This window comes from Ovis canadensis, chromosome 1 (genome assembly GCF_042477335.2).
Source record: "Ovis canadensis isolate MfBH-ARS-UI-01 breed Bighorn chromosome 1, ARS-UI_OviCan_v2, whole genome shotgun sequence".
In the NCBI taxonomy this organism is placed as follows: domain Eukaryota; kingdom Metazoa; phylum Chordata; class Mammalia; order Artiodactyla; family Bovidae; genus Ovis; species Ovis canadensis.
The window spans coordinates 15,883,296-15,893,409 of NC_091245.1; the positions used below are offsets into that span (position 1 = coordinate 15,883,296).

General features: G+C 54.5%; 1 protein-coding gene across 2 annotated transcripts in view; it reads right to left on the reverse strand.

Annotated features, from left to right (window-relative positions):
* Positions 1 to 7,822, reverse strand: part of RIMS3 (regulating synaptic membrane exocytosis 3) — a 47,277-nt gene extending 39,455 nt beyond the window's left edge. Inside the window, exon 1 of one of the 2 annotated variants that reach the window (XM_069551838.1) lies at positions 7,501 to 7,822. The gene's annotated coding sequence lies outside the window, so the exon portion shown is untranslated. The remainder of the gene's footprint in view (positions 1 to 7,500) is intronic. The other variant, XM_069551750.1, reaches the window with a different exon arrangement.
* Between the last annotated feature and the right edge of the window lie 2,292 nt (positions 7,823 to 10,114).

Genomic DNA, 10,114 nt, shown 5'->3' on the forward strand with positions numbered 1-10,114 from the left:
ATAGTACCTATCTTGTAGGGTGTGAGGGTTAAATGAAATAATACATGTGGGGGCTTCCTTGGTGGCTCAGTGGTAAAGAATCTCAAGGCAGGAGACACTAGGGAGTTTGATCCCACATGCCCAAGAGCAACTAAGCCCATGTGTCACTATACATCTGTGCTCTAGAGCCCAGGAACCTCAACTACAGAGCCACAGGCCCCAGCTACTGAAGCCCCTGCATCCTACAGCCCGTCGTCTACAATAAGAGAAGCCACTGCAATGAGAAGCCCGTACTGCAACTAGAGAAAAGCCCCAGCACAGCCAAAGTAATTTTTAAAAATTTAAATAATAATAATGCATGTGTATAGAGTCTGGTACAGAGTAAGTGCTCAAAAAACTGCTTATTACTAGGGAAGTAGAAGACTAGATGGCACCCCACTCCAGTACTCTTGCCTGGAAAATGCCATGGATGGAGGAGCCTGGTAGGCTGCAGTCCATGGGATCGCTAACAGTCGGTCACGACTGAGCGACTTCACTTAACCCACTCCAGTGTTCTTGCCTGGAGAATCCCAGGGACAGGGGAGCCTGGTGGGCTGCCGTCTATGGCGTCGCACAGAGTCAGACACGATTGAAGCGACTTAGCAGCAGCAGCAGGAGACTAGAAATAACACAGGTAAAGAATGCCTGATGGGGAGAAATGAAGGCATGCATGGTGCTTCACTGAGGGGAGGAAATGAGTTGAGTTCTAGGAGATGAATACGATTCTGGCAGAGAGAACTGTCCTGACTGCTCATGCTCTTCTCTAGCCTCTCTCTCTACTTTAAAGAGAGGTGAGAAAATCAGGGTCTCACCTCCCTAACTCTCTGTTCAGGCCTCTGAATGACATTTGACGGGTTCTTCAGTTCCTGCCCTGGGTACTGCTGCTGCCCCAGGAAAAGACTCCCCTTACAGTCAAAATGCTAGGTCTGTTTTCTCCAGGTGCTACCAGATAGAAGGCTGGGGCCAGGCCAACCTGGCACTGTAAGGATTATAGCAGATGTCTCTTGAAGTACTTGCCCAGATAACTTACAAACAAGAGCCATGTCTGTGTGTCTGACTTTGTGATCCTTCCCTGCAGGCTGCAGTTGATTGGACCAAGGCGGGCACCTGACCTCCCCAGAGCCAATCAGATCCTCTCCTGGGAGTCTGGTCTTGGATCTGCCAAGCCCTGGGTTCTATCTCTGAATGTAGCTGGAACTGAGGGATGAAATACAGGAACTATAGGTGGCCCCCATGTCTGGAAAAGCAGAGAAGACCCAGTAGGTGGAGAGAGAAAGGTGAAGGCAGTCAACAAGGCAGAGAAATCAGTTGCTTCAATTTCTCTTGGCCAACAGGTCTCACCTTCTAGAAGCTAATGATTTTCCTACTCCTCAGTTCCCAGGAACCCCTTGTGTCCTCATAAAAAACCCTTCTTTATTACTGAGGCTGGTTTGAGTGGGTTTCTGTATATAAGCAAAGACCTAATTAAGGACAGGGGAGAAGCTGGAATCCGGAGGCACAAAGATGAGCAATCACTATGCCTGTACCGGAAGAGCTCAGTTTCACAGGAGACAAGGAAGAAATGATGTAGACTCTGTGCAGATATGACTGAGGGTGGGGGTGGGGGTGGGGGACTTGGCTCAGGAAGGGCCAGGAGGGTTCCTGGGAGGCTTCACAGCAAAAGGGGCAGCTAAGCTTGATTTTGAAGAATGAAGGATGTTCTCCAGGGAGACAAAGCAGAGGTGGGGAGGCGTTCTGGGCAGGGGGAACTACAAGGGCAGAGGCACAGAGGCACAAAGCAGCCGGATGTGTTAGAGGACCAGGAGTTCAAAGTGCGGGGAGGGGGTAAGAGGGGAGATGAGGCTGGAGGGGGTACAGATCATAAAGGGCTTTGAATTCCATGCTAAAAAGCCGAGGCACTTCCTGCCCTCAATGGGGAGCTATTGAAGTATTTTAAGTAGCAGGGGGTGACAGGGTCAGTTCTCTGCTTTGGGAAGATCGCTTTGGGGTTGGACAGAGAAAGGCATGGAGAAGGCAAGCCTGGAGGCAGAGAGGCCAGTTAGGATGCTGCAGCAACGATTCATCTAGTCCTTTCATTCATAGAACAACTCACTGTTTACCTACTATGTGCAAGGACCAGGCAAAACCAGATTCCTGATCCTACAGAGTTCATAGTCTAGTGAGAAAGAGGGACAAGGAAAAGCAGGTCAGGTGTGATGAGTGCTGTGAAGAAGTACAGGGTCCTATGGAGGGGGCTGATGTTTAGTTTCTGGTTTAGGCTTCTCGGCAGAAATGATGTTCGAGCTGGTATCTGAAGGAGATAGATAAGGAGGGGGAGGGCATTCCAGAATGAGGGGACAACAGCCGAGAGAGAGGGCGAACGGCACAGACGATCCAAAAAGGTAGGCAAGGACCGGATTCCACAGGGCCTTGCAGACTACGTCAGTCTGGCTTTTATTCCAAGAAATCTTGCAAGGGTCTTAAGCAGGGAAATGACACAATCAAACATTTATCTTTAGAAGATCACTCTGACTATAGGGCGAAACATGAAATGAAGCCGGGCAAGAACAGAAACATCAGGAGACCAGTTTAGGAGGCCGTCACTGTGGTCCAGGTTGAGAGCTGAGGTTGGGCTGGAGCAGGGCAGTGAACAGAGAGAAAGATGACGGAATGGGGAGGGAGTCAGGAGAACCAGCAGCACTTGCTAAGGGCTGGCTGTGGAATGTGGGGGTGAAGGAGAGGGAGGTGTCCAGGAGGACTTCCAGCTTTCCAGCTTGAGCAAGTGGGTGGCTGGTGGTGGTAGAGACGAGCTGGGGACACGAGGCAGAGCAGGTGCCAGCGGGCGGAGCTGGGGCCTGAGTTTCCACCTGAGACTGATGGTGAGACATCTAAATGTGGTCCATGAAGTAGTCAGACAGGTCTTGAGCCCAGAAGAGATTAAAGTCAAGTCAAGGAGATTACCCGGGAGTCGGGGGAGAGTGGGCGGTACAGGACAGCTATGAGGAATCGTGGTCACAGCAGGGCCTGGGAGCAGAGGGACCGGAAGCTCTGAGCTTGGAAAATCAGAACCGTGAAATCCAAAGGCCACCTCTCAACCCTGGGAGGCATCTGGCTTCAGTTCCATCTCTCCTAGCCAAGTATCACTTCTAGGCACAGGCACTTCCCTTCCCCACACACCTCCTTCCTTCTCGGCAAACTCCAAGTTACCCTGGAGACCCGGCTCATCCTGGGGAAGACTTCCCTGGTCCAGGTATGTGCTTTCCCATCTGACAACCTGGGGTTGGAACCCCAGCTCTGTCACTTGATGGCTGTGTGACGTTGGCCAAGAAGCTGACTCTCACTCTGACCATCTATCAGTTCAGTTCAGTCGCTCAGTCGTGTCCGACTCTTTGCGACCCCATGAATCGCAGCACCTATTTCATAGGGCTGTTTGAAGATGAAGATGTCAAGTGCTTAGCAGAGAACCTAGCACACAGTAAGCACTAAATAAATGTTCCTACTATTAACATCCCACCCACCTTGGGACAGTTAGTCATGCCCTCCACCTCACACCTCCTTCATTTGGGGACTATCTGCAGTCTGTGTTGCTCCCTGCCTCTTCCTATTCCAACCTAGTTTGTGGGGCCATATAATACACAGGGCCCAGTGCTAAATTAAAAAGCAAGACCCCTTGTTCAAAATTACTAAGAATTGCAAGATGGTGACAGCCAAACATTAAATGAAGTATGGGGTCCTTCCAAGCACAGGTTGCTCTGTGCAACCACAGACTGGTGAATCCAGCCCAGCCCCCACCCCCTGCCAGCCCATGGCCCGGCCTCGATTCGGGGTCAGCCTCAACGCAAGAGAGTTAAAATGCCAACTGACATTGCAATAGGGTTTTCTGATTTCCATCTGGAATTTCATTTTATCCTTCCTATGGACACATAACATCAACATAACCGAGGATACTGAAGATCAGAGACAGGTGTGCCTTGCCAGAGGTTCCCCACCCCCATGAACTGCAGAGCTGGGATGTGAATATATGCCTGCCTGGTGCCAAAGCCCTGCCTCTTACGCTCTGGTTCCCCAGGGAGGTTGGGAGAACATGGGCCCAAGAGATAAACTTCGTCAACAAGGCCCAGAGAGAGGGAGCTGAAGGGACTGGGACTGGCCTCCTTCCCCCCGGAATGAGTCACATAAACAACCTGCCCCCTGGGCACCCAGGCTGCTGCGCAGGGAAGGAGAATGAGAGGGCAGAAGGTCACCCCCAAGAAGGCTCTGCCTGAGGGCCACAGACCCCAGCCCGCATGCTCTGGAAATCAGCCCTTGCCCTTTCTGCTTCAGAATCTTTAGAGGCTGCCATCGGCTTCAGGATAATTCCCAAGTCTTTAGTGTCCTGCTAGACAGACCAGGACGTCTGGCCCGACTGTGCTGACTCCTGTCCCCTCGCTCCCTCTCCTCCCCTCTGCTGCCCTCCCCACCACACCAGGCCTGTTTCCACAACATCAAGGCCCTAGCACATCCAGTTCCCTCCTCCTCTGCCTCCTCGATTCCTCGTCATGCTAGCCTCCCTGCATCTTTTTTTTTCCAACACATGTCACATGTGTTATTACCCGTTCTGGGCCGTCTCCCGACTAGAATGCCCACCCCATGGAGGCAGGAGCTGCCCGACACACAGAGCTGAGCACATCAGGTGTCCTGCGACAGATGCAGAAGGGCCCTGTGCTCTTTCTCCCCTTCTCCCAATGCCTCCCCAACCCTCCTTTTCTTGTCCAGGCATCCTGAACTCAAGGTGTGAGGAGCCCAAATTTACAAAGGCAAGAGAATCATCACATAGCCTGCACCCTCTGTCCGTCAGTCCTGGGCTACGGGCTGTTCATCCAGTTACATTGAACCCACCAAGCATCTTCCAGATGGGGTGGGGCAGTATGGGTGTAAATGATTCCTATTTTCCAGAGACATCTGAGTCCTGAAGTGTAACAGAGGCTGAAGTGGAGGATGTGGGTCCTGAACCCAGGTCTCTCTGGTGCCCAAGAACCTGGAGTCCTCTCTGCCTCTGTGACTCACAGTTCCCAGGCAGCTCACCTCCAACCAGAGAGCAACTGTTTCTAACTCGTGGCCTCAGTTCACACACAGCCCGGGCAGCATAGCTCCTTTGTCAGGTCAGCAAAGCACCAGGGCAGGAGACAGCCCCACTGTCAGTGAGAAGCCCGTGCAGAAGGCAGCCCTCCCCTGAGTTAACAAGATGCCAGTGGGGGAGAATCACGCCCCAGGTCAGCCAAACAGTAGAAGGGGAGACACCCCTAACTGTCAGCAAGGAAGCATTCTTGCACCCCAAGTCAGCAAAAAGGCCAGTGTGGGAGACACTTCCCTACCTCCCCCTGCATGTCTTGGGTGTATACAAAGTCCTCCAAGGTGGTGCTCCCGGGGTGGGGGGTGGGGTAGGGTAGGGTGGGGTGGGGGAGTCAGTGGGGCTGGGTTTTGGCTGCTGCCCAGGGCAGACAAGGCTGCAGCCTGGGAGTGGGATAGACGCGGGTGAGAGTTCTCACATGGCACTAATGAAATCAACCACCAGCCTGCCCCCTCCTCCCCAGGGACCCTCCAGCCTCCAGCTGATGCAATGCCCAGGCCAGATAATTGTTTTCTTCCCTCCTTAAAGGGCCAGCTGCTGTTGCAGCTGCAGGCATCACCCAGACCCCTGACAGACCCCACAGAGCTTAGCAGCTGGTTAGGGACAGGGCACGCCCAGAAAGGAGCAGCTCAGCCCTGGGCTCCGCACAGTAAAATCCAATTATGTACAGAGAACCAGAAGTGTCTGTGGGCAAGGAGGGAGGGAAAGAGGAGAGTTCAGGCAGAGACAGTGCCTGGCCCACTGAGACCTCACGCCCCAAGGGATGGGATCTTGGTCCCTGCTGAGTCCTCAGCCCTGGGCTCCTGTCTGTCTGTCCCGTCGGGTCCTTGGCCCTGGGCTTGCTCAGGAGTTCAGCAGTTACCTACTGAGCTCCCCTGAGTGCCAGCCTCTGTGCTAAGCGGCTCAAATCCACCATTTCATTTTCTCCTCCCAGCAGATCTAGAAGGTGGGTATGTTTTACTGAAGGAGGCTCAGAGAGAAGAAGTGATTTCCTCATTAGCGCATAGCCAGAAAGTGGCAGAGCCTGGGTTGGAAGCCAAGTTTGCCTGACTCTGGGCTTCGTTCCCTGCAGAGGGTCGGGTAGATATGGAACCCCAGGGCTGGAGGTCTCTAAGCCAGGCATCGGGACAGCGGGCGCGGAAGGGGTCTGTGGGCCCTAAACAGCCTCCGAAGTGCACAGAACTTGGGCTGCGCACAGGTTTCACAGACCCCTTCCCCCCGCCTCACCTCCACAAGAGAATGCCCCATTAGGCTGCCCACATGTCCCCAGGGATAGTTGGCAGCTGCCTGATGACAGACTAATTGGTGGCTGGCAGCAACGATGGGGCTGGTTAGTTAACCCCTTGGTGACCAGGCCTGGCCCAGAAAGGCCCTTGCCCCACCACTTCAGGCCCCAAATTCAAGGACCCCAGACTTAAGTCATCATGAGCAGAAGACTGGACCAAAGGTGACAGCCCTCCTCTCTCCATCCAGACCCCACCCCTGGGGCTGGAATTGGACAGTGATCTCCATTCAGGCTCCCCAGACACAGAGGGCTACATCCAGAGAGCCCCAGGTGGCAGGGCAGCCAGCACCCCTTTCCTCTGGCCTTGGTATGGCACTGCTCTCCCCAACCAGGACCACGGGGGCTATGGGCCTTCCCTGGGTTTCCAGGCCCAGGGTACTGGGAAGAAACCTCCTTCTCAGGATGGGTTGTCCAGAGAAGGTGATATGGGCATCAGTCCAGGCATCCTGGGGCCAGGAGGTGAAAACACCCTCCTCTTGAAGGAGAGGATGCCCAGTTTGTGCACCAAGGGTCTTGCCAAGCCTCCTTGAACCCTGGATTCCCCACCGTGGAGTAACCAACTGTCTTTCCTGGCTTCCCAGGAGTCCCTTCTCCCCACCCTAGGGCTGGAGTGGGCATTACCCCTTTCCTTTATATGGGGTGGGGGTGGGGGGGGTCCTCTGGGCACCACCATGATGTCTCATTGGAGGAAAGAGTGGCCAGCTTCTCAACCAGGCACAGGCAGCAAAAAGAAAGGCAGGCTGCCTGCCAGCTCCCTTTCCAGGATAGATTTTAAGCACTTTCCAAAAATGCCATGGGAGGCAATGCTGTTGAGGAGCAGGGGCCCAGGTGCTCTGAGCATCAGCAAAGAACTCAAGACTCTGGGGCCCTCTACTCCATTTTCCGGGCTTCTCCAAACACCTAATGTTCCTTTCTCAAACCTTAGCCCCCCACCCGAGTCATCACACACACTGTCATCCTCCCCGAAACCTCCTCCCTAGACCCTGAACACTTAGGTCCCTACGTGGCGCCTCACCATCAGAGACCCTTCCCCCGCCCCGTGGTCCCCCGGACCTCCGCCATCCCCTCCCCACATCCATTCCTAGGCAAGCAAGGCCTATCGACTTACCCGGAGGTGGGGCCGGGGTCCAGACAGGGAGGGGTCTCGGCTGGCCCAGGCGACTCCGCAAGGCGGGGCAGGTGCTGCCCCGGGACCCCGCCCCGCGGACCCGGCGGTAGGCGCGGCCCGGTCCCAGGCGCGCGGCGGACTCCGAGGGGCAGGGGCGCGGGGCGGGGAGGGGCGGCGAGAGAGGCTCACGGGGGCATCGCCCGCCACCGGGCCGGGCACCTCCGCTCCGCCCGCCTGCGCTGCCGGCTCCGCAGCCGCCAAGGTTCTCAGCCGCCGCCGGGTGCAAAGCCCAAGCCCCGGCAGGCGGGAGGCAAAGAGGGAGGCGGGGCCTGATGGGGGCGGGGCCTCGGGCGGACGGGTGGGGCCACTGGGAGGGGCGGGGCCGGTGGGGCAGGGCCTGTGGTAGTGGGCGGGGCCTAAGGGAATCTGGAGAGTCTCGGTGTGCCTGGTTGGGGGCGACCTACGCTAATAAGGCCTCGAAGGGACGGGGCCAGAGGACACTCCAAGCCTCTACTTTTCTCCAGAACGCTCCTGCTAATGCTTGTCTTCCCCCGCCCCCACCTCTACGTCTTTCTGTTCTTTCTCATCTTCCTTCTCTCTGGGGATCTCCCAGGACCTCACTGGCACCATGATACCCCTGTCACACCGTGGACCAGATCCAGGATGGTCAGATGGTGAGAGAAGGGGGAAATGACCTACACACTTCAAATCCAGTTTACAGATGCAAAACCTGAAGCCCAGAATGGAGAGAAGGCTTGCCCAAGTGCCTGCCATGAAGAAAAAGACTTTACGATGTCCCTTTCAGACAGAGGCTAAGAGAGTAGTGTCCTGCCCTGAGACCCTCCGCTCTCCTCTTCTAGAGCAGTGGTTTTCAACTTAGGGTAATTCTGCTTCCCCAATTCCAGAGTGTCTGGAGACATCTTTGGTTTTCACATCTGAGACTGCTACTGGCATCTAGTGAGAGGGCTTCCCTGGTAGCGCAGAGGTTAAAGCGTCTGCCTGCAATGTGGGAGACCTGGGTTCGATCCCTGGGTCGGGAAGATCCCCTGGAGAAGGAAATGGCAACCCACTCCAGTATTCTTGCCTGGAGATTCCCATGGATGGAGGAACTTGGTGGGCTACAGTCCATGGGTCGCAAAGAGTCGGACACGACTGAGCGACTTCACTTCTAGTGAGAAGAAATGAAGGTTGCTGAAAGACATCTGCCAACACACAGGACACCCCCAAGTGTCACTAATGCCAAAGCTGAAAAACCCTGCCTTAGGACTTTGCCCTCTGCCTAACTGGAGCTTCCAAGTGGGCTGCCCCAGCACTGGGACACAAGGTCGCTGTATACAGTCTCTCCTAGAGTTGTGCCTGTCCCATCTTCTTGTGCCTAACATTGCTCAGCTGGTCAGTTTCACTTTTGGGCTCCAGTGTTCTAAATTCACTGACTTAGAGAGGCCCCAGTATTATTACTATTTGCCTTCCTAACTGTTCCCCGAAGGCAGGCAAAGCAAGTAGTCTCCCTGCTGAGGGCATGGATTACAATGTGACTGGGGAATGGAAAGGTGAGAGGGAGGAGGGAAGGAAAATGACTGGGATTGTTTAATAAAAACAACCCTCCTGGGGATGGTGGAGGTGAAGGACAGGGAGAGCAGAGTCTGTGAAGATGTGGAAGAGATGGGAGGAATCCAGCCTGCTCTGTGCTCCTCCCATGTGCCCCATCAAAAAGCCGTGTGAACCAGGGGCTCCCTTGGGAACTGAGGTCCCTCTGCACATCTAATGAAAACTTGGACCCTCCCTCTGGAGAAATGTGCAGATATACACTCCTTACATAATTTCAGGGACTCCAAAGCTCCATAATGGCTTCCAGAAGGATTGGGCAGGGGGTAGAGGGAGGGATAGAGGTTGATCCTTAAGTGCACATAGGAGACTAAACAGGCAGGGACGAAAAAATAAAGCTAGAAAAAAGGAATGGAAAGGGATTTGCCTCACCTGATTTCCCTCCCACCCTCCGAATAGCACAGCTTGTGGGATCTTACTTCCTGGACTGGAGATTGAAGCCATGCTTAGCAGTGAAAGTGCCCAGTCCTAACCACTGGACCTTCAGGGAATTCCTGCACCTTACCTGATACTAAAACATATTCAAGGCGCTTCCCTGGTGGCTCAGTGGTAAAGAATCTACCTTCCTATGCAGGAGACACGGGTTCAGTCCCTGGTCCGGGAAGACCCCACATGCTGTGGATCAACTGGGCCCACGCACAACAACTGTGAAGCCTGTGCTCTACAGCCTGGAAGCCACAACTGCTGAGGCCATGTGCCGCAGCTTCTGAAGCTCGATCACCCTGGAGCCCGTGTTCCAATACCAGAGGAGCCCCCACAATGAGAGGCCTTCGCACCGCACCTGGAGAGCAGCCGCTGCTCACCACGACTAGAGGAAAGCACGAGCAGCCGCAAAGACCCAGCAGAGCCAAAAAGAAATAAAACAAAAACCATGTTCTAAAACCAGTGTATTCAAAGCAGTGTGGTATTGAAGCGGACCTAGAGGAATCAGTGAAACAAAATGGAGAGCAGAAATGGACAACCACACAGGGGAATTCGGTGTAGGATGAAGGTAGCACTTCAGGTAAAT